The 24945-nt window shown below is 40.0% G+C and overlaps 1 protein-coding gene and 1 long non-coding RNA gene across 5 annotated transcripts in view; both read left to right on the top strand.

The window, feature by feature from the left end:
- The window catches only part of LOC137860918 (uncharacterized), a 36267-nt gene extending 20860 nt beyond the window's left edge, over positions 1–15407 (top strand). The window contains exons 2-4 of one of the 4 annotated variants that reach the window (XR_011099254.1): positions 2441–2592; positions 3277–3398; positions 4543–11371. This is a non-coding gene — a long non-coding RNA (uncharacterized lncRNA). Of the gene's footprint in view, positions 1–2440; positions 2593–3276; positions 3399–4542; positions 11372–12687 lie in introns of those variants that run through there. The other 3 variants (XR_011099256.1, XR_011099255.1, XR_011099257.1) reach the window with 3 other exon arrangements.
- Positions 15408–16521: 1114 nt separating this feature from the next.
- PXYLP1 (2-phosphoxylose phosphatase 1) overlaps positions 16522–24945 on the top strand; it is a 70421-nt gene continuing 61997 nt past the window's right edge. The window contains exon 1 of the mRNA XM_068691735.1: positions 16522–16645. The gene's annotated coding sequence lies outside the window, so the exon portion shown is untranslated. The remainder of the gene's footprint in view (positions 16646–24945) is intronic.

Raw genomic sequence — 24945 nt, forward strand, 5'->3', positions numbered from 1 at the left:
TTAAAACATCTTCTGCCAGGCATTTTCACTGCATACTTTGGACTTCAACACCAATAGGTGGACTGTGTGACGGAGAATCTCTTATAACCAAAACAGGGAAAATACCCCTTTTGTACTCTAGGAATACAAAACCTGCACTAGAAACCAACACCACTGAGGAAAAGAGATAGTCTGGAGGACAAAATTTATTCTCCTGTGCAGACAATGAATTATATTAGACACATCCACCTTTATGCTTTAAAGACTTAAAGAAATGACTCACTGTCAAACTTATGAACATGTAGAGCCAACCCTGTCTTATTCAATGGTCTGGAATGCTACAACAGCACAGAATAACAAATATGTTTCTACCTTCTCTTGCCATCATGCAGGAAGGCTTCTGCTCCTCTTCTGTTCCTTGATCCATTGCAGCATCCTGGCATGCTCATGCCATTACCCCTAGCACAAGGCATCCTTCCTTCCTGCTCCCCCTGCAGTCATGTAGAAAAATTCCTGGTACATCTAAAACCTAGAAAAACTTTCAGTCTTAAAGGGACTGCTTTGTCTAGTATAATAAATCCCTGCAATAAGCAGAAAGACACTTGTTTTTCTCATCGAAGTGCTGTATTTTTCAGGTATTTGATTTACCTTTGTCATTGGTATGGCTAAAAACGTGCTACTTCATATTCACTAATTCTTTGACTACTCTCCTGCTTTCCCTTCCAGAAAATGTAGGTCGTACATATTGTGAGCCTTCTTATTACTTTCCATCTTCCACCTAATGTCTGTGTTTGAACACACTTTGTACTTTATTCTAGCATTTTTCAGGGTTCTCCTTATTTTTTACGGTTTATTCTGTATTCCTTCTGTGATATCTGTCCCTTTCACCTTTAAGAGTAGGTGCTTTCTGATTTTTTTTTTTTTATTTTTATTTTTTCCTGAACTCTCACCAGTCCATATTCCCCTTTTACACAAGCTGACTGCCCAGCGAAGACCTGAGGGAGTGTTTGTATCAGTTCAAGGCTGCTTTCTGGTGAACAGAGATCAGGGCATTTCTCCATTAAATAAAGTCTGGCTTCACTTCCAAATTCTTGATGCTAATCCAGAAGACTGATCCTTGTTTCTCCTCCTACTTTCCAAAGATAGAGGTTCCACATGATGATATTAATCACGGCTATCTTAGTCTCTCAGGGTTTAAGGTATGTCTCCATTCTGTCTACACGGATTCCAGTTATGATTCCACAAATACAGATCAGTGATTCACTGAGATTTTTCTGCAGCAACATTTTCTTTGAAAGGATGTTCAAAGTTTTACTTGGAAAAACAGTGGTACAGCCTGGCTGAATAAATCTGTAGATATTTCATTATCTTTGGTCCTACAATAGTCCTTTCAATGTATTTTTTTTTCTGTTATGTGTTCACAATTGCAATTTTTTTTTTTTCTGATGCTATTTATTTATTCAAGTTAACTCCTCCTGCTGTGTTTTCCCCAGCTTGCAGGATAGAACGAACTGAGAATAGAGAAGGATCATACTTAATTTACAGCTCTGGATCTAGTCTTACATATTTAAAGTCTATGATGAACTTCATGTAGGGACATGAGAAATCAAAAGTTTAAGACAGGAAATTCAGAGTAATAACTAAAATTGCCACATTGTTTTTACACTGATCAGAGAAAAGAAATGAAGAAACTACTCACTGAGGACCCAAGCATTAAGACCACGAAAGGTATTTTAAGGCAGCACCGGATGAAAAATTTCCAGAATAAGTTGAAACTGAGGTGGTATTAAGTTACCAACTGTGCCACCAACTTATCACTATTTCACTTCTATACATAAGTAATTACTGTAGTGTCTTCACCTTGGAACAACTCCTTTTGAGGCAAAAATCCAGAAGAATTCCTGTGTCCATTCAAGCATTTGTCTATCTTTTGGTATTGCCAAAATGTCACACAGTAATGCAGTGGAGATGATTTGTTTCCTGAAAATTGGGCTGGGAATGTAAATGAGTTGATCCAAGTCTCAGCATCAGCTCCACATTTCATAATTCTGATTTTCAGTATTATTTGAAAATGTTATTGTAATTGTTTCAGCTCTCTCTTTCCTATCATAGTAGTAGAAAATCTGTGAAAGAATGGACCCTTTAAATATCTCAAGATGTACACAAGAACACTACTTTTAATTAACACGGCGAGCTTTTCTTGAAGTAGCAGAGTGCTTAACAAACCCCGAAAAGGCCCGCTGCCTCGCTGTGATGCGTGGTAGAACCACCCTTACAGACTGGTGAACTCAAGCATGACAAGTTAAGCAAACCAACGCCAAAATAAGCCACAGCCAGAAACAAACCAAAGCCAGAAAACAAGTTACATTCAGATTGTGAAAACAAATTCTAGAAATATGAACTCTCAATCTGCCTGTATGGTAATTACTTGTAACATGCTTCTTTTTACTTCCTTCAATAGCAATATTTGCAGCAGTGATTTGAGTTGGTGTGAATTCACTCCAGTCCAGCAGAATTAAAAGCAAAAAGTGCACTTCTTGGAGGCACAGTGCCTCGTGGTGAGCCGGGTGACTTCAGCCTACTTACATGGTTCGTGTGGACTGGCCTAGAAAGGTTTGTGCCTTTTGGGATATGTCATGAGAAGAGCTCCTGCTTTTCTCTTTGTTTTCTGAGTTACCTACAAAATGATCAAGAACATTGTGGCCTTTGCCATCAGGTGTTGTCTGAATATTATTTACTGCATGCACCTTTTATAGTTTAAAGCTTGTTTGTTGTTGTTGTTTCTTTTGCTGTTTTTTCCATCTATGATGAAGTGTGCAGTCTGCCTTCTTATACGTGTGTAGCCAGTAGGTGGCTACACAGTGCAGCAACAAGGTGTTGCATGCTGCTTTCCTATTATAATAAACTTGCACTGAGGAGGTGTGTTTCCTCGTCACCAGTGATGTGTCTATACAGATTAGAGGAAAAAGGCAGCCTTATGAAAGGTGTTTTGACTGTGGAGATGCATTTGCAGATGAAACATTTTGAAATCACTGCTCCGTGTGTTCCACAGCTAATTGTCTCATTTTCTGTATCAATTTATTTTAATTAGGACAGCCAAACTTTTTAATTACAAAAGATTTACAAGATTTTGCCATATTTGAGTCGATAAATCTGTGTGTGTGTTTGAGGCTTCTGTTACATGAATTCATAAAGCAAACCCGTTTGAAAACAGATGATGTTTGCAACAATTTCTTCAGCCTTCAGGTGTTATTTCCGAACAAATTAAATAATATGTCTTACTCTGCATTGTGGTAGATACCTCTGACTGCTAAAAGTACACTGGATCCAAGATGACTTGTGGATGAGTTAGAAATGATGAAAGTTTTTATCACCTTGATGGAAGAGCGATATCAAGGCTGACAAGTGTTTTGGCTGTGGTATCCTTATGCACCGTTCCTCCTCCACTTATCACTGATCTTCAGAGCTCCTTGCCAAGCTCTCAGCTCCACTGTTAATTTCAGGAAAATGCTGTCACAGGTTACTGAATGTCAAGGCAGGAAAAACATTCTTTCCACTCCTTGTTTCTGTTTCTGTCTTTCCTTGTCATTTCTCCAATACAGTGTCTGCTCCCAGTTGCACCATCTATACTAATGGTACAGCTCATCCTATGCAGAAAGCCCATATGATTTATTTTTCTACAGGCTAGACAAATGGGGTAAGGAGCATGTGCTCATATTTTAATATCTTAACTAGGTCCTCGAGCACTTATGCAGAATACTGAAGTGTTCCCTTGGTTTTACTTCTTTACTAAACAGATTATAAACTGTTTGAGGGTGGCACTTCTAACTTCTCTCATTTATTTTGAATTGTTTTATTTTTATTTTGTTTAAGGGATTCCCCCTTAGATCCTTATATTTTATGTTACTTCTCAGTCTTCATTCTCATCTTCTGCTTCAGAATTCATGTTAACACATAAATCTAGGTAAAGTATACAAATGAATGATAGAAACCAACTGTTTCTCTTTTACATAAGGCAGACTTCTTAGCTAGAAGGTAGATTAACCACTGAGTCTTGTCAGTATTATTAAGTGTTTCAGATTTCCCTGTTCTACTGCAGATCTCAGACTGTGCTCCTGGCTATAATCTCTATAGCCCTGTCATCCTGGGACTAGAATAACAATTTCTAGGAAATTATGGTAAGGTCATCCTAGAAAGAGAAATAATGTTATTTTTTATTTTTTATCAAAACTAGACTCAAAACTAGTCATCACTGGAGGTAATGTAATGCAATGCAAAAATCCTGTTTCATTGTGTTCCTGTGAAATTGTAGAAGAGCTGTTCAATCATAGAATGGCTTGGGTTGGAAGGGACCTTAAAGATCATCTCACTCTGACCAAGAATGATATTTCTGTGTAAGCAAATGGTTCTTGGGTTTGAAAGAGTCTTTCAACAATTTTGATTGCCAGCTGGTATTTACCTAGAATGTTATGAAATAGGTAGCAGTTTTCCCCAGGAGCTGTATGTATGATTAATTCTCAAAAATGGGATTATAATCCTTTATAAAATTTCCATCTGGGAAAGATCATCAATGCAAGAGGAAGGCATGTCTAACAACAGACTGCATCCCCCAGTGCTAACTGTACCTCTTGGCTTCACGTTGCACTTTAGGCTCGAGGGGACTTTGGACCTGTGTGTGACAGTTCTACTGCTTGCTGTTCCTCTGGGAGTCTGCTGGAAGAGTGCTTTAACTGCAGTTTGAAATGGCAATCCGCTCAAAAATCGTTCCTGAGAAAGACTGAAAGTGACTTTTCTCATGATATTTGTGCCTCACAGCAGTAGCTGGCTGATAACTCCTACATGGAGAAACCTGCAAACGTGGAAAAGTTTGTTTATTTATTATAGAATAAACAAAGTGATGTCAGTACAGGTCCATCAAATTGTGTCCAAATATCAAAACCAATATGACATTCACAAAGTGTTAGAACCAAAAAGTGCTTGTTCAGGGGACAGATGTTCTCAGATTGTGGTGGAAGAGAATCCTTGAAATTGAAGCTTGGTAAAAGTCAGGTTGCCCACAAACTTGGGGAAAAAAAATGGAGGGAAAAAAACAAAACAAAACACAACATTCTTCCTTTAGCCTGGCCTTTGAGCAAAAACCTTATTTAAAAAAAAAAAAAAACAAAACATTGAGGGGAAAAATTCTCCTTACATTTCTGCAAACACGATTTAGACACATTACTCTGCACTTACAGGTAGGGGATGGTGCATAGAGATCTCTATATTCATGATTTATTTAAATTTGGTCATTAATTCATTGGCAAAGAACAATGGAGTGTATTAAACTCTTTTCCTGGAGTTCAGACACAAACATACATCCCATGGGACACTGTTATTTATCCATAGGTTAGAACAATTTTGTTCCAGTTTGATAACTGTGGAATCAATGAAAAATGCAGCTTGCAGGATCACAGGCTAAAGAGGTTATATGCTTTCCCAAGCATGCTTTCCCAAGATCATTTCCTTTTCTGTTTTTTTTTTTTTTTTTTAAATGTGCCACTACAATTTATTTAGTTTTATCGAAGTTCCAGAAGCTATATTTATCCTTTGCTTCTCATATTTGTGTAATTGTGTTGTTTTCAGGAAAGTTTATATACTTCTAAAATTGATGTTTTGGGTGCGTTTATTAGTCTTTTGTCAAGCAGTTACATGGGAACATCTTGCCCTCTAGTGGTAAAGAAAAGCAAGACTAGATTCAGACTAAAATCTGATTAAAAAGGAATTAAAACCAATATGCAGCATTTACACAGTGAAAAATCAACTGCACAGAGCATCACCCTGGGTGCGAGCTATGCTTCAAGGGTCAGTGAGCCAGCAGAATTAATGAGTTTTGAAAATGTTCTTATATACAAGTGATTATTTCATGCACGTAATGAAAAGTGCTCTAAAGTCTCCAAGCTAAGTGTTTGAATATTAATAATAATTTGGGTAAAGTCTTCTTTGTTGTAAAACAAAGAGGCTAATCATAACAAATGCCCTTTAACCTATTCTGGAAAGCCAACAAGCATACTACATCACTATTGTAATCAGGCTTTAGATGGGAAAAAGAAAAGTTTAAAAAACTCTAGCCAAGAGACTTTTAAAAGGTGCTTTTGAAAAGCCTTACTCTCTGAGATTAATGTGTTCAATACAAATATTTTTAATTCTGCTGGTCAAATTCAGGGCTCAGCTGATTTATGCTACAGTCAGACTTATTTCTTGGCATTTATCTATTTGCAGTCAGAGAGGCTGTAGAGAAGCTCCAGGATTGCTGACATGTTGTTTTGCCACTGATGACACTTCTGGCTTCCAAAGCACATGAGGTTCCCTTTTGCTTATTCCAAAATATTTTCAGGTTTGAACAAGCCAGAAATGGGCTGCAGAGCTGCTGGCCAGCTGCCTCCCACCCAAGCTCTCCTCATGGCCATGTCAGCATGGGGAGAGGTGGCAGTGTTTGTGCACAGCTGAGCACTAGCCAAGGTGTAAAGGTGCTGGGGGCTCCTGAGCCCCACCAAGGGCGAAGATGGGCCCTGGCCATGGAGCAGCAGGGCTCACTTCAGGTCCCCGGGGAAGCTTTTCAAGACGCTGGGTGTTTCTGGGCTTAAAGCCACTAATGGGTGCCTCTGCTCTGATTAATGGCATATTTTGCTTGTCTGTTTAAGAAGGACACTGGAAAAAGGTATAAGCCAGTGGTCAGAGAACTGTGGTCACCAAAAGCATGGGATGAGTTGGGTTGCTTCATCTCTTTTTTTACACATAGTTGAGCAGTAGCTGGTGTACAAAGGAAATAACAGCTGAGACGGTGATGCTGTGCTCTGTGGCTTTCAGGAGACCACAGAAGAACTCACATTCAGTACTTTCCACGCCACGACCTTCAATAAGGCTTTTAAAATTTACATGCAAGGAGAGCTAGTTACAAAGGGAGCTAGAAGGTGGAGGGAGTTCCTCCTTTTTGTTTTTTGTTGAAACTGACTGCTCAGTAGGCTTGGAGCAAACAGCAAGTCCATGCCCCCATGTCACAAAAATACCAACTGTTTTTAGGAATTACAGGTTACTGAGCTTTGCCTTAGATTAATTATAGTCCTTGTGTTTCCCATTTTAAATTGATGGCAGGCCAAGATCTGCAACACACTCCTCTCATGACACTACATCAGGTGCCACATTTGTAGTAAATGTAGTAAATAGTCATTTTAAGACTTCCTATGCTGCATCATTTTATTCTTGAAATGCTTCTTCTCAGCTACTTTTGCTTACAGCATTGAGCATAAAATTTTGTTTTGTGAATAACATTTTTCTTTGATTGCAATGAAAGGACTGAGGACCTCAGAAAATATAGTTTATTCTCACCTTTTCTTGTCTGACGAACATGAATTCTGTTAGGTGTCTGTAGCACCTAACCATTAAATGTACCAACCCATTAAAAAAAAAAAAAAAAAAGCTATTTTTCTTCTTCAGAGAAATGAAATGGTGAGGAAAATAGACAGAGTTCCAATTCTTACTTCCTTTTCTGGGTTCCTAGCTATGCAAACTGGTCTCATTAAGGAAGAGATTGGCCTACTACATTCCCCTTTCATCCAGTTCTTTGTGGAGTATGCAGAGGGCAGATGACAAATACAACAAATACTGAGATAGATCTCAATTTCTTTCAATCATGTTAATTTCTAAGGTGCCACAGGGATCTATGAAACCCAGATAGTATTAGAACTATAAGGACCCCCAGATGATCTTCTAAAAGCACAGTGTCAAGTCTTGTTGGGGTCCAAGGAACCACAAGAAACACCAGTTAATTGCAGCCTGCTCTCTTGTTACAGTGCAGCCTGCACTAGGCACCATATCCAGTAAGCTATAAATTCTTTGTAAATATCCATCTTTAAGGAATTGATTGAACTGGCTCCCTGAGTAACTGCTTCAGACAATTCTTTGCGACAGCAGACTACTGCTCACTCATGATCAATTTAGCATGCAGAGATATGGGGATCTAAATGCTCTGAGTTGTTTTTAATCATATACATACACTTTAAATAACAGCAGTAGCACTGATAATAGCTGTTGCATTCCTGAACTTCATAACATCCTATAATTTCATCAGCTTTTATAAGCTTTCTGGAGCAGGAAAGCACAGTGTATATAATCTTTTAAACAGAGACTGCACCTTGTTGCAGTGAGACATCCATTATGTGGAAGTTATCACTTTTTCTTTTCCTCGAACAAAAAGGACAATTGTGACTTTGTACCTTTTTTCTTAAAATTAAAATATATATATATCAGCATGCCCCCATCTAATTTATTCCGACAACTTTTATACACGCGATACATCTTCTGTAGAAATGGGATATTTCTACAGTTGTCTTGCAGGGCCAGTTTATTCACAAAGACCCTGCTCCCTCCTTCACCTGGTCTTGAGAAAAAATGTTACTTACGTTCTCATCTTTCTGAGAAACTTTCTTCTTGGTTGAAACTGAAAACGCAGCAGAGTAGTTTCCACTCCTGAGGTGAGGTTATCAGACTGTGCAATTTACCACGTTAACAGTTTGAAGCACTAGCCAAGAAGCTGGCAGTGTAGGCTTGTAGGAGATTGCGTCCTCTGCCTCCGCTGAAGGAGACTGAAGTGTCTGAAGAGACAATCCTTGCCTGTGCTGAGGGAGAGGGGACTTTGGGAAATGCGAAGTTGTCTTCCTCCTAGCATGATTTCTTTAGGCTTCTGCAATGCCTACTGATGTGACAGCTCTCATCTGAAACCTCACTGACTCTTCTGTTCTCCCAAGATTGCACGTGACTCCTTGCAGCACCTTTCCTCTTAAACCCTACCAACCATTTCTGTTCCACAAATTACCATTGGCTCTCTGTCACACCAAACCTGCACTGAGGTATTGCTGCTTGAAAGGGTTTTCAGTCAGCAAAATTTAATCCAATCTGTACTTCTGGGGAGCTTTGAACCCACTCTGAACAGTCAGAACCAAAGTGGGCACCACATTGTCTCTTGGAACACAGCTTTTGTTTTTAAACAAAAAAGGGTTCATCATAGGATGAAATATTATCTGCATTTATATACAGCGCCATGTTTCATGCAGACTTCCTCTGCATATTTCCCATACTCTACTCCATGCTTTGCATTTCTATGGTGGAAGCTCTGGTTCATGTTTTTCCCCACCAGTGGTGTAGAAGGGAAGGAAGAGTCTACATGATCCGTCCACCAGTGCGCGTTACTAGAAATGTGTCGTGTTTACGGGCCCTTACTCTCTCAAAGAAAGACATGACAAACAAACCAAGGAACTTCACGGGGGGTTTTCCACCTCACTTTCCACCCCCTGCTTGCAGAGAAGTTCTGCTTTAGAAGAATAATTTGGTCAAATGTTGAGTTCCTGTTTTCTATTCTGTGGGTCCTCTGAGGGGCTTTGGCACAACACAGCTGTCATTCATGCTCATTTCCTGCTTGTCGTACTAATACCTTTCCGGCTCAATATTCACATTTGCCTAAAGTCATTACTGTATTTGCTAAGTAGTGAATAATGAGGTTGCCAATAGAGCAGCACTTTATTCATTTCATGAGGAAAATATGTACCGACACTTAGCTAGGAGTCTATTTTGAAATTTTCTGACTATTGATCCATATTCTGAAGTGCACAAGTGCACCTCAGACCTTCTGTCTCTTGACTTGATCATAATTTTTAGTCCTTCATTTACTGTGAATTAAAGGATCGTTTCCAGTAAAACCAAGTAGACCTCTGGAATGTTGCCTAATTTGCTGGAGAGTACTGTAACTGCTGTTTTCAGAAAGACATTTAGACATATATCCTTAAAACAGAGGCTTGGGGCCAAATTCTGACTTTGTTTACACCACAGGAAGTTTGAAGTAGTTATTGTGCTTGCAGTGGACCCCTTTTCTTTCACCATCCACTCCTCATTTTTGATTTGCTGAACATTTGTCAGGAACAGTAACAATTTCCCATGAAAATGTCTCCAGGAAATAGCCAGTGAGTGGCATATCTCATGTGATTTCCCTAGACTGGTTAATGAAAAATCAAGTAAGATAATGCTTGGCCTCTGGTATCTCATGTCCCAAGATCTGTGCTAGTATAGGATCTCTCAGAAACACAGGGAATATTTTCTGGAGCCTACCTAACTCAACTTTCAGCAAAGAGGCTTTTTCCTCATCCTTTCTCATTAGATTCTTATTTCTAAGAAAGAAAATATCTGCTGAGAGAGTGGGAGGAAAAGAGAGAATTGCAGATATACAGCCAGCTATCACAAAGCACTGAGCCTCAGCCGCACCGTGATGACTTAGCACAGAGCCGTAGCTGTATTTGCAAGTGTGAGGTAAATGACTTTGAGAAGGGAAATGGGGTGCCAGTGCAGAGGGCACTGAGAAGTCAATGCACGCATTAGAATTCAAAGCACTCCAGTGCGCTTTCTGTCCCTCAGAGACGAGGTCACAGATGGCTTGCAAAATGTACCTCAGCCTTTTGAATATGAACTTGGAGCTGCCAGCTGCTGCCCCATTCTGCGCTGCTGGTTGTGGAGGCTGCCTGGTGGAGATCAGACAATCAGACAATATTGCAACGTAAATTGCCTGATAGCCTCCACCACATGCAAGCTGTGAAAAATAAATAAATAAGCAAACGCCAAACCAGCCTCAAAAGCTCTGATATAAAAGTGCAACCACATATTCCTTAAGCTAAATTGTATTAACTATGTGATTTATGAATATGAATGTTAGTAAGGGAAGCCAACTTCTAGGATTGTTTTCCTTTTACAAATGCTATTTTAATTACATCTCCCAAGTCCAAGCAGCATCTAGAGTAATTACTTTAAAAAATATGCCAGTTGAGAGTTTGAAAGACTAATGCATACAGGTCCACTTTGGCTTGCTTTTGGGCTGTTAAGCATAGGATTTGTTCTGACAGGGTTTCCAGGTTTTTCTCCAAATGCATGAAAGCTTGAAAAGTTTATAAATGCATCACCTAGCCCAGAAGTTTGGAGGCCCCAAGAGCCAGGAAGTCATCAGCTTAAATTCACAAATCTGCCCATGGATGAAATAGTCATCACCTTTCCAATACAGCTTGCAGAAATAGAAATTCAGTCTCCCTCTTAAAAAGAGGGAGAAAGAAATGGGATGGCAGGTATAAAACAAAGGAAAACAGACTATGTATGTATGACAGGACAGTGGGCTGAGGGAAAGGGTTTGCTCTAAGAGGGGAGCTGTATTGGTGGGGAAAGAAGTGTCCAGAGGGGCAGAAGAGCTTTCCTTATGCCCATCTGTAAAGGAACCAACTGAGCCAAACACCAGTCTGTCTTCTGTAGTCCTGGCAACAGCACAGAGGTAGAAGGATAAAGCTGCCTTAAGCGTAGCTCTGTTGTAGCTTACTTAAATTTGTTGTAGCTTATTAAAATTTGGAGCAGAAACAAAACTAGTTAGTTGCAATCTCTGGGCGTATACAGACCAAGCAGGCTTGGTCTGCCCTCCAACCAGGAGGGCAGATATTTGAGTTGAAAAGCATTTTGCAGAAAACAGACAAAAAGAGGCAGAAAAACATCCTAATTTTCTTTCTGTGGGCAATAAAATGGGCCACGCAAAGTTGCCTATTTCCTCTGCGGGCCTTGCACTGGCCCTGAGCAGTGTCTGTGTGCATCAGAGGCCTGGCACTGCCTGGTCCCCCAGGTACCTCCCAGGTGCTCTCATCAGTCTGAAACCCCCGGAGTGCCTCACAGGGAGTGCGAGCTACTCTCTGCTCGCTTGGTAGGGAAGGGCAGTTGTATCCTGTCCAAACAGACGATATTCTCTGGGTTTGGTTCAAGCTTTAAGAGCAATTTTTGAAAATGTTGAAAAACTGCTGAGCTGGAGTCGTGTAAGGGAATGGGAAGGAGGCAATGTCAAGAGAATACAAAGAAAGCAACTGAACTTTGACATTTACTTTTAGCAGACAAAAGGGAGGCAGGCATTTAAAATCTCCCAGACCTACAAACAAACCTTATTTGTTAGAAATTACTGATAATTTTGAGATCCATAGTTTTAAGGTCATCATTGTGTGTGGATCCAGGTATAAATGCCCTTCTCTTCAACCTTGGCTGTTTAAAGCCTCTGTTCCGTACAATCACAGCCCTTGCACTTTCTTTGATATTTCCTCTTCTTACAGTCTTTCTTCCACCCCCTGCTGCACAAAGGCATGTAGAATCCCAGTTGAAATGAGGAGTAAAACAGAGGTAGGGAGTCATTACTAGCTGGGCTGTAACCGTATTGTGGTGTGGATTCCAAGAGGATTGAGATGGTGCAGCTCAAGCCCACGCTTGCTGCAGTTAGCGAAGTTTAAACCAAACTAGACAGGCAGGCCTGAATGGGCTGAGCCACATAAACAGATTTTCACCATCTTTGTTATTTTTCTAGTAAAAATAAAATGAAGGCAATCTGGGAAAACAAAAACTAAATAGCTGCATCTGGCAATCATAAGAATTAGAGGTATGGTGGAGGGTCTGAAAGAAAGTCAGTTGGATGGTCATATTCTTTACTGCTTTCATTATGTTGCTGCTATGGAGATGAGAGCACAGTTGTGCTGAGCACTTGTTTACCAACTCAGATCCAGCTGGGAAAATGCAATCAGTACTTCTGTGAATAAGAGGTAAAGTTTTTGCTTTTGATACACATTCTGTTCACAGAGTGCTGGAACACTCCCAGAGGTATTTTCTGCTTTTCAGGTGAATTATGCTGAAGAATCCTGACATCCTTTTGAAGGCTTCCTGCAGGAAAGATGACATTTCAAACCTGTATGTTACCTGAACCTTCATCACATCTTGTCTGCTGCCGAAATATATGACCCAAAAGTGCTTCATTATGAATTAGGCACTCATCATGCATTTTGACCTCCTTGGAGAAAATTACACAGGCCTCTGAGTTGCCTGCATGAGTTATCTTTTATTCATTAGAATCCTAAATGTTATTGAAATGTATTCTTAATTATTCCCCGCTGAAAACAGCAGTGTTCCTGAACAAGTATTTTGCATTTGTTATATCCTGCTGCTAGCATAGTTGATAATGTATATAATAATAAAATAAAAAACTATCAGTGTAGAATAATAGAACTTATTAATAGGATTCAATTTAAGAAAATTGTTACTTCTGGCTTTTGTGGCCTATGAACAACATTGTCTGAATATTTCAAGCATGCAGAATTTCTGCTGTAGGTCTAGCATAGAAATACAATTGCCGAAAGAGAAGCTGGAAAGACGTCACCTGCTATCCCTATGTTCATACCTTCTAAAATCCTTTACTGCAGCAGTACTTTACTTAGTGGAACTGAATTGCCAAAAACTTTCAAAAGCAATCCTTGGATATATTTCTGGAATTAATGGCTTTTTATTCAAACAGAAAATAACACCCTCTAAAATTATGTTTTCTTCTGTGGTGTTTCCCCTGTCTTTTTCCATTGCTCTCCCTCTGTGCACACACACATTTTTCTTTTGCTGCTCTCTGTATGGGAAATGAAAAGGTTTCTAGAAACACAAAAGCTGGTTCTAAAAAACTGTGCAATATTCATGGTGTCTCTCTTGGTAGGAGATCTAGAAATGTCAAAAGAGTCACTAAAAATTACAGCCTTTTGTTGAGTAGTATTTCTTGCGCAGCTGCATCATACCCTTTTGACTCACCACACAGTGCCTGTGATTTGCCAGCCTGTCCAGATCTTTTCCCTTAGTCATTTCCAGCTGGCTGCAAGTCCTTAAATACATGGCTTTGCATGCTGTGCAATTAAACATAACCGAGCTTCTGTGCTGTCACCCCAAAGATCTTTCATTTCATTCTGTAGGTTATTTCAGTCCTCTCTGATTATTGGTAACAGTGCCTGTCTTTGACAAATATTACCTCCCACATCTTTTTAATGGCACTGGCAAAAGTAAGTATTAAAGAGACAAGTAGTCCCAATTGCAGGACTTGAAAAGACCAGCAAAGATCCAATTTTCAGCCTTCTTTTTTTGGCACAAATTATCAGTTCCTTAGTTTCATCAGATCCCTAGTTGGGTTATACTTATTTCACTAAATGTTTTCCTCAGACTGAAAAAACTTCCAACACAAAGTGCTTTTTAAAAACAGCAGGTCTCAACTACCAAGAATTTCTCATCGAAGAAGATATGAGGATGATCTGAAAGACTTGCTGCTGATAATCTGATATGGGATATTATCTCAGTGTCCATTCATCATTTGGTCTTCTGTGTTTCTTGCCTTTAAGATGCATCCAGAAGTTTTTCAACCTGTTGAAGATAGACCCTCCTCTTCTCAGCAGTGGTGAGGCCGCATCTCTAGCACTGTGTCCCGTTCTGGGTTCCCCGGTACAAGAAAGACCTGGACATGCTGGAAGGAGTCCAGCAGAGGGCCACCAAGGCAAACAAGGGCCTGGAGCAACTCTGCTGTGGGGAGAGGCTGAGAGGTCTGGGACTGCTCAGCCTGGAGGCTTGGAGGGATCTCATCAATGTCTATAAATACCTGAAGGGAGGGTGCAAAGAGAATGGAGCCAGGCTCTGCTCAGTGGTGCCCAGTGCCAGGACAAGAGGCAGTCAGCACAAATCGGAACACAGGAGGTTCCATCTGAACAATCAGGAAGCACTTCTTCCTTGCGTAGGTGGCGAAGCACTGGATCAGGTTGCCCAGAGGGGTTGTGAAGCCTTCCCCCTTCGAGATCTTCAAAAGCTGTCTAGATATGGTCCTGAGCAACCTGCTTAAGGTGTCACTGCTTGAGCAGGGAGGTTGGACCAGATGGCCTCCAGAGGTCCCTTCCAGCCTTAAACGTTCTGTGATTCTGTGACCAACAGGTTTGTAGTTGCTCAGATGGCTTTTCATCCCATTATTCTCCAGACGTAAACAGGTTAGCTGTCAGCAGCTCCCTGTAGTATTTCTTTCTATATCTAGGAATCATAGCATCATGGAATAATTTGGGTTGGATGGGACCTCCAGAGGTCATCTAGTCCGACTCCCTGTTCAAAGCAGGTGTAATGAGGTTAGATTGTGCCTGTGCTTGTCCAGTCAAGTCTGAAATACCTCCAAGGAGGGAGATCCCACAACCTCCTGGGCAGCCTGCTCCAGCATTTGATCACTCCTATGGTAATTTTTTTTCTTTACATCTAAACAGTATTTCCTATTCCAACTTGTGTCTGTTGTCTGTCATCCTGTGCACCTTTGAGAAGAATTTGGCTCCATCTCTCTGTCCTCTGATCAGGCAGCTGTAGAGAGGATTAAGGACTCCTCAGGGCTTTTCTAGTAGTCTTTTCTGCCTTCAGTCTTTTTCTGCCTTAAGGCACTTTTCTCTGCCTCTCCCCTTACATCGTGTTCACCAGCCCCCAATCATCTTGGTGGCTGTCCACTGGACTCACTTCAGTATGTCAATATCTTTCTTGTACTGGAGAGCCCGATACTGGATATAGTATTCCAGAGAGGTATCACAAGTGCCAAATAGAGGGAATGATCACTACCCTTGACCTGCTGGCTACACAGATACAGCCCAGGATGCAGCTAGCCTTCTTTGATCCCAGGGCACCCTGCTGATTTGTATGAACACGTTTACATGGGTCTTCAGATCTTATTCTGCAGAGCTTCTTCCCAGACAGTTGGCCCCAGCCCATCTGGGCTGCATGGGTTTGTTCCACCCCAGATGTAGGAATTTGCATTTGCTTTTGTCATTCTCTATGAAGTTCCCGTCAGTCCTTTTCTTTAGCTCATTCAAGTCCCTCTGAAGAACAGCCCTGACATCCAGCATGTTGACTGCTCTTCCCAATTCTGCGTTGTCTGCAAATTTGTTGATAGTGCACTCTGTCCCATCATACAAATCATTAATGAAGACATTAAGCAGAACTGATCCCAGCAATGATCCCTGAGGAACACCAGTAGTTACTGACTGCCAGGTATACTTTGCATAAATAGATACTATCAAAGCCCTGCATGTGCTTTGAGCAATTTGAGTTTTGGTCCTGCCTCAGATGTGTAAACTGGCAGTTACCAGAGAGGACTTCTAATTGATCTTATCTTTTCCTCTGTGTCTTTTATTATAGAAATTACTGAAAGCTGAGGTGATATTCATGTGTATTTTTTTTTTTATTCAAATAATTTCCAAATATCCAAAGCATTTGGCTCATGTTTTGGCAAATCTAGTTCACAATGGTATTCAGTATATAGGTGCTGTTTATACTGAGTCATTTCTCTCTGCACCTACTCTCAGGGTAATAAAGCATTGCAGTGATGACAGATACAGCAATCACACTGTGATAACTTTAATTTAGCTAGCAGCAGTAAGAAGGCAGCAGAGGTTTGGTGGTATTCTCTCCAGCACAGAACAGCAGCCACATTAAAGCTTGCTATTCTCAGAGCTGGCTGCCACATCTTCATGGCAGGCATTAGCAAAGGCAGAAAGGTAAGTGCCAGTGTGCCCTATTTTGCAGTATACACATAGCTTGGCTGCTTCTGTCTTGATGTTAAGCAGTTCAACTGCAGCCAGCTGATGCATGTCTGATTTTAAGGGGCTTTACGTTGTCTTTTGCCACTTTTGGGAAGTAGGACACAGGAGTTCCTCTATTGTTCTCAGAACTAATGAAACAAATGGCTACTGAAACCTGACAGCTGCTGATGAAGTTACCTATTTTTCTGGCACAATTGAACTTCTTGCATCAAATTGTGAGTAGATCTTCTGTCATATACCTCACTTATTTATATCATAAAACTGTCTGTTTTGTTACCTCAGGTGTTACTCAGTTGTTACGATTTCTCTCTCAACATGCCAGAAGCCAGCAAACCTGAGAGGGATTCAAGTATCTTATTCAGACTTTTAATGAGATCACTTTTAATGAGTGGTCAAGATACAGTTTGAAAAAGAAAACAAAACAAATGATTACTTTACTAACAATTTCCCAGTGGATCTAGTTGTAATACAAAGTTCTGGGAACACCATTCAGGTTATACAACACAATTTAAGTTTTTCCACGTGTATTTCCAGCAATTGGAAGCAGTGGTTAAGACTGAAGAACTTAACACTGAATAACTTAACTCCCTGTACTGAGCTGTTACTAGCAATACCAGTGTACTGGAGAACATCCATCTTTCACCATGACCTGGGTTTGGCATATCATTTACTAGCCCTGGTTGTCTTGCATTCTCTTTCCGTTTCTTCTGCTTACTTCAAGAAGAAGCATATTTAGTGCCATGAAGATTTTGCCATTTTGAAAAAATGACCTGCAAGCAGCATGGGCAGTTATAGCCATCAAGGAGCTAATGCTGCTCATGGTAGCACATCATATCACTGTTTACATGACAGTCAACCCTTGGATTTCAATAAAATCAGTATAGTTTCCTATACTTCATTGTAAGGAGGCTCTCTTATTCCCTGTATTTCACTGTAGGACATGGATGTTTTTTATTTCCCAAGTTAGCTTGCTGCCCTTTTTTGTGAATGTGCAACTCAGTTTTTGATGCTTAAGAAATACATCCCACGAAGATTGCTCAGAGGCTAAAGTGTCTGGGCTCAGCTGGTGTTACCTGTAGTGGTACTAATACAAAAACTGAAGCATTCTGTACTCTCACAGTTAGATGTGTAGTGATAACTGTATAGACAGCAAACTTGGCAAAACATTGAATGGTGGGCATTGCAGCATCATGAAGAGATGTTTGCGGAGGTCCCAGGAGGAAATTTGCTGCCCAAGTAAAATATTCTGCCCAGGCTAGTGATCTAGGACTGGAACAGTTTTAGTAGTCACTGCACTGAATAAAAAAATAAATAAACCTACCACTTAGTTAATTTAATGTTTTAAGCAACATGATATTATTGGCTCTATATGAAGGCTCTGTTTCTGTAAATATCTGAATTTTATAGACTACTACCGAAACTAGATGAAGAAAATCCAAAGCAGAGAGGACAGTTGTTGCTAAAGCTCCAGGAAAATCTTTATACTGGGAAAAAATAAAATAAGTAACCACCAAATTATGTTGTACTCTATTCTCTGCTAACAGTAAATTCAGTTATTTGAGGGGGGAACAGTTTTGCAATCAAGTTTTACTTGATTGGGCTCATAATCCACTCCACAAAGTTAGAAGAAAGGAGGTACTTTAACAGAAACTTTAATATGTGGAAAACAAAACAAACAAAACCCAGGACAGTTAAATGTGAAGCGTTATATTAGAGAGTGAAAAAAATCCCAGGAAGAAAAAGATATGGAACTTTTTCCAATAATGATTTCTCATACTCCACACGTTTTATGTTTTTTAAACAGTGTGTACAACTGAAAACATTTTAACAGAATCCATCTGGAGATAATTGAAAAGGCTATCAAAATAAAATGCAGCAGTGGACTCAAAACAAAATATTGTTCTAATCACTAATAATAACTGAACCTTTAAACCACTGTCTTATGAAGGAAAACAAAAGGCAAAAAGTAAGAAGTAAAACTGAAAGCAGAGAATTTTACACCATTGTAAACACTTAAGGAACTTTTAAGAGTTATTCTCACAGCCAGAATAACTGGCTGATGCTGAAATATTTGCTTGCCAGAGTAACAAGAATCACTTTCCTGAAAGAAAAAAATATAATTTACACTGCATTTTAATATAAACATTATTGTGTATGGGACTTCTGTCACTAGTTTTAGCAAAGAAGAGAAAGCAATTATTACAGCTGAAGTTTGCCATCACTTGTATATGAAAAGCTTCAAGTTAAAAGTCTGTATTGCACCAGGCAAAGTAATGTGTTAAAAGTTTAAGTTTGAAAAATGAAGGAAATGATTCGTTTCTTATACAACTCTTTAACCTAAAGTAGTCAAATTGGTCCATATTTGATGTTGAGTGGCATTTCTGCTCTTTATCTTGTCACCAGTTACCTGAAGATAAAGCTCTACAAGAGGTCACAGGTATGGGGAGTTTGCTAACCCCATAGGGATTCTGATTAACATAAAAATTTCTCAGCTATACATGTAACCTATATCAAAAGAAAGAAACATGCAACAAGAAACTGAAATAATTAGAGGTAAGGCTGAGATACTAAGTGCAGTCTTTTGTTACACTGCTTTTTTGAAAGAAAATCTGTAGGACGTGTTTCAGAAGCATTACCTGGGGTCATACAGCATAAGGCAATTACCTCGTGGGCAGATCTGTCTGACCTGAGCATTTTCAGACTTTTTACAGCAGACCGGCAATGAAGCTGTCTCTTCATCTTCAGGGAAGAAATTCCTCAATATACAACAACTCTTTTAGCTTATTTCAGTTTGAAGTTTCATCCCTGTTTTATCAGGGTGCTCAGTAATGAATTCCTTTGTGCCTACACTCAGTTGACTTCAGGGGTAAAAAGAGTACAAATCACACCTGACATATGGACTGCAATTCTAACTGGAGCTGGTCCTGTAATAACAATGAGACACTGCAGAAAAGCAGAGAAATCACAGTTCAGATTCTTTATATTTGGTGGATTGAAGTCAGATTTTTCTTCCACATTTCTTAGGATTTATTTTTTTTTTCTTTTGGTGGGCTGGGGGTTGTAAAATACTGGCTTACACTAAATTGTGCAACTTTAAACCCACTTTGCCAGACTGCTGTTCTGGTCTTTATGTACTGCTCTCAACTGACACATAGCAAAGTCTTTCAGGGGATGAGATTAAATACACCATGAGTCTTCATTTCTAATGGAAGCTCCATGGGAACGCCCCTGGGATCCCTGCTATTTTGCTACAGTCAAACTTGTGTGAGCCCATGTGCCATCCCTTTGTGCATTACGGAGACACCGAGACACCGGTACCATAGATACAATGCAGAGTATTCTGCTTTTGATCTTTGGGACATTCATTGTGAAGAATAGCAATGTTTTCCTCCTGTCCTCAAAGGCACTTGTTTACCCACCTCCTTTTGTTCAGAACTGAAATGTTTAGCTTTAAACTAAACTACAAGAGAGGAAAACTGACATTTTGCATTTCTCAGCAGCAGGAAAAGTACGTGAAATTGCTTGTCTCTTTTAATAAGCTTATTTGTTTAAGCATACAGTGTTAAATTAGCTTTCTCATCTGTATGTGCTTTAATACCCCACCATCCATTGGCTGAGAACAAAACAGGCCTTACTGCAGTAACGCCTGCAGTGTTGTGGTTAGATTTTAAACCATTACATTATCAGAGCCAGTATCACAAGGACCAAGTCCACCAAACCTTACACTGACTGGACTATGAACTGCACATTTGTTATAAGAATAAGTAATTATGTACATGAGAGAGGGGAAACAATATGCCCAAGACAGCTGGTTGTAGATTTTTACAGAAAACACATATTTTACTGATTTCTTCTACCTAGTTACTATCTTCAGTGAGACAGCCATTAGGAGGCTGAAGGTGACTACATTTAATCAGCAAATTATTCACTGTAAGAGTTTGAAGGCTTACTAAAAGCCTGCAATCAAATATTTTCTCCTCTGCAGGACATTTCTGATTTGACAGAGTAGAAAAATCCAAGAGAAAAAATACTTTCAATGCATTATAAATAGGGGCCTTCAAGAATTAGAAAGAGTACCCTTAGAGAAACACAGGTTGTCCTATAATCTGTTTAGAAACAAGCATTTGCTTCTCATGTGCAAAATGTTCAATAAACAAGCACATACAAACAGCATAGTCTCCCCTTACTCACAGAATGTTTAACCCATAAGCCTGTCTGAGACCTATGCAATGGTTTTACTTTTTAAGGGCAGCCAGGAAAACAAAAAGCATTTGTATTTCATACCACATCCTGTGTAGGTCTGGTTTTAGTTGTCCTTTTTCCCAGTTGCACACGATTACCCTCTAAAGGGTCATAAAGCCTTAACAGGATTTACCTGAGTAACCTGACATGGTCGGCCTGTCTGTTTGCAGTTGTTCCTTTGGGATACTTCTGCTCATCTTTATAGTTACCATTTGGCGTGGTTTTACTTCTCGTGCACAGATGTGGAGTAAATCCGACACCAGTGTAGCTGAGAGCAGAACTGAAGAGCCTGCGTGCTTTGTATCTGTGCCAATTTAGAGGAAATTTGTTTTGTAAATAGTCTTTAAACAAATACCTAACATTTGCAGCAGTACAGTGGAAATCAAGTATGTATTAAATGTAAGAATGCTTTCCTCATTCAGAGCTTGTGCTTGGCCGTGGGATGCATTCCTTGCTATCTGACGTCTAAAAAGGGGTAATTCCCTTCTGCTGATGTAAACCCGAAATAAAGCCACTGAGGTCACTGGAGAGATGGCAGAGTGCTTACTGTAAGCCTGAAAAATAAGCACAACCAATATATGCTACTTTAAATGCTCTGAGAATCTACTAAGACTGTCATAGCATGCAGAGAAAAAAATGACTTTAATGGTATTTCAATTTCAAATTCAATTTTAGAACATCAGTTTTTGACAAAAAATGAAGGACAAATTTCAGAAGCTGATACTATTTTCAAGCTTTTGGAGAGGAATATCAAACTATTGGAAATGGACAAGGGTAATGAAAGTCTCAAAATAGAAAACTCAATTCACTGGAAGGCTGTCAGGAAAATAGCCCCCTGGTTTCCTGCAGCTGTAAAAGCCCTGAGAACTCGCTGTAATGGCTGTCAGCGAGAGAGATGCGAGTTGCTCTATTTTCTCTGTGCTCGAGTTGCAGCTCACAATGTGTATAAATGTTCAGTGCCAGGATACAGATCTGAATCCCAGTTGTGCCACAGCACAGACACGAAGAGGAGGTTCCGAGTTTGGAGCTGTTTGTAGACCTTTGAACAAGTGATGACAGCGTGAGAGCACCATGCTCTGCCTGGCTGGCTGGTTGGTAAGCTCCATGGCATGCATTCTGTGGAGAGCTACACGTACAGCAGCAGTTTTTGGGATCCCTAGGGCCTTGATGCCTAGGCAGAACCTGGGATCCTTCAGGTATGATTCCTAACTCACATTTAAGGCAGTCTGCAGCTTTTTCCAGATAGCAGCAGTGACGTTATTGCTGTCTCTCCTTTATCTGAAGATGAAGCTACAAAGGCTGCTGCAGCTGGGTCACTCTTCGTTTGGGACTGAGGGATTAATCAATTTGTTACTGACAGCTCCATTCATATGAATGTTTGCTTTCAGACATGTATTTGAGCTAATAAGCATTTGGGCCGTAGCTTGGTTGGTTCTTTTCATTGTGGGCAATGCGATGCTCATGCATACAATTTGCGTTATTTGGCTGTTCTCTGTGGTGACTATTATCAAATGGTCTTTTTTTATCATCAGACAGCACACAACTCATTTGTCTCTCTTGCATTCCTATCTCAGTACTCTCCCATCTTTTCTTGATCTTGTCCTGTCCTTGAAACATGCCAGTTAGCTGTATGCAAAAACTAACAAGACAAAGAAGTCACATTTTTTCTGAAAATATATGAGTTCCCGGAGCGACAATGACAAATGATTTATACAGACAGTCACTCTACATGAGCACTAAATGCTGACACACTCAGTATTCATGCTAGATATTGTTGACCTCTAGGACCATCATTTGGCCTGTTATTCATTCTTTTAACCTAAAAAAGATATGCAGCCTTTAGTATACTAAAAATGAAAGTATTACATTTCCCCTTATGATATATGCAACAAGGGGTAATCTCCAAATGGCATTTTTAGCATCTATCATTTTACAGAGCACTTCAAAACTTACAGGTTTTATCAAGCCTTCCTCAGACACACTGAGGTAGATTTTATCACCACCCCGTTCCATATACTGGATCCTCAGCTGTGGGAAGACGTTCTTTTGACACACTAGAGCATTTCAGCGTACTATTCTGACCTTTTATGTTTGCAGTTCTTCACACATATCTGAACTAAAGGTGGAAATCTCCTACGAGCTGACTGTTGAGAACCAGAAATTGTATTTGTAGAATATTTAAAGGACTGATTAATACAAAGTCCTAATCACTGAGGAAGGTACCACTAGACATGGACGGAGACAAGGGACATTTCCAGAGGTTCATACAGGAAGGAAGCATGTGTTAGGGCCCTGCGGCCACTAGCAGACCTTAATGATCCTGACCAGCCTCACCTTGTGTCCCCACCCAAGCATAAGACCTGCCTCCTTAGCATGAGGGTTTGAGCTGTTATTCAGTCCTGGTCCCCATGTCTGGCTCTGTGCTTCTTCAATCGCTCAGGTACTCTGGGGATGCCCCTGGCTGTTACTGCTCCCTGCCCAGCAGCATGCACCTGCAGTTTAGCAGCAGTATGAATAGGGCATGCACCAAATAAAGCAGTCAGTATCAAAGGTACCTGACTAGCATTTTAAAAGTGTAGGGTAAGTTTGATATTTCTATAGCTTTAAATCTTCAGTAACTCTACCGAAGGTAGTGGAACTAACCCCCCACCCCCTCCCCACTTATTAGATCTTATAAGTGCTACCAAATCACATTTTCAGAGGGCCCCTCTTCGTAATTTCACAGACATTGAGAGCTGCCTGCATGGTCCAGATCACTCTGGTCTAAGTAAGTAAGCTTATTGTAATCTAGAAATTCTTTGCTAGAAGTTCATGCACCTATGTGCATGGCTATTTTCAGCTGTTATTTATTTCACACTTTCTGTTCTGTTTCAATTATATTATCAAAACCTGATTCTGATGGAGCTCTGGCTTCAATTACTGATGCTTCAGCTGTATATTATCTGAGAACTGTATGCAGAAAAGCAAAATACTCTGGTCCCTAGGGGGAAAAAAGGCAAGGGAAGGATTAGAAACTAATTGGCTAAAGAGTCTGTAGGTAAGGAAGAAAATGTTTTTGTGTGTGTTTTGTTTTCTTTCCAGAGTGTACCAGGTGAAGATCTGTAAGAACAGGAGATGCTTGAGTGACCTGAAAGGAATGAGGCAGCGTTGCAATTGCAATTTCCTTACCTAGATCTCAGAATACAGTCTTTTGCCAGTTTATCATTGTTAACATTGGGGGCTGTGTAACCTGTAATCCAGGTTGAATCAAATGCTAAAATACAGTGTTTCTTCATCTGAAAGCAAGTTCTCCTAGGGCTGGAGCTACTCTTGAGGTTAGTACTGGTTTTGTTCACTTGGCAGACTTAAAGTAGTGAGGAGAAAATGAATACTTGAAATACTCGTGCTATATGCAAATAGAAATGGGGAAGCCTAGCTTAGCCATGCTGACTGTTTTTCCTCTGCTGCTCAGAGACAACACCACACAAGTCACTCACTTCCTCCATTCTGTCCAATTTCTTATTTACTCCTACAACACTGGGGGAAGTGTCTACTATGCATTAATAGCAAAGGAGACTAGCATAAACGTGCATGATCTGTCTGTAGAATTGAGCCCTAAAAATGAGATGTATTGGTGACATGAATGTTAAATACAGATAGAAATAAATTATATGGAAGCAACTGGCTTTATATGTGTTTAGTGCATTACTATTCCTGCCTTAGAGCAACTGTATGTGTTCCTACTGAAAGCTTGTATGACACAGTAGTATGTGCATGTATTTGTGTGGGAGAAGCCTTCTGCTGATTCAAAATATATCACTCAGTGTTAATTTTAAGATGCAAGGATTAACAGTTTGGAAAGGTGGGCCTTACAGTCCTGTTTATCTTTACTTAAACAAGGAGACAGGTCCAGCCTATACATGTCTTCCTTGCATTCTCAGCCAATTGATTCGTTCACAGAAATATGAAGATAAACTACTCAATTCTCAAAATTATTAGGTTTATATTTAATGTAACACTGTCTTAATATTTTTAGTTGTAAGTTGTTTCAACTACACCCATCCCTATTAGCTGAATTTTTATGTACATTCTTTCCTGATGGAGCACCAGGTCAGTATGCCAAGCGCAGCTGTACCTGCTGGCTTTAAAGCAGACCGGTGTTACCGGTTACAGGCTGAGGACACTGATGCATCCCGTTAGGTAGGACTTTTTTGCCTCCATGGTGAAAAAGAGTACAGTATGAATAATATTTGTATGTCATGATGAGCTTGTGTATGTCTATCCATTCCATGGC

This window comes from Anas acuta, chromosome 9, assembly GCF_963932015.1.
Source record: "Anas acuta chromosome 9, bAnaAcu1.1, whole genome shotgun sequence".
NCBI classification, from domain to species: Eukaryota; Metazoa; Chordata; class Aves; order Anseriformes; family Anatidae; genus Anas; species Anas acuta.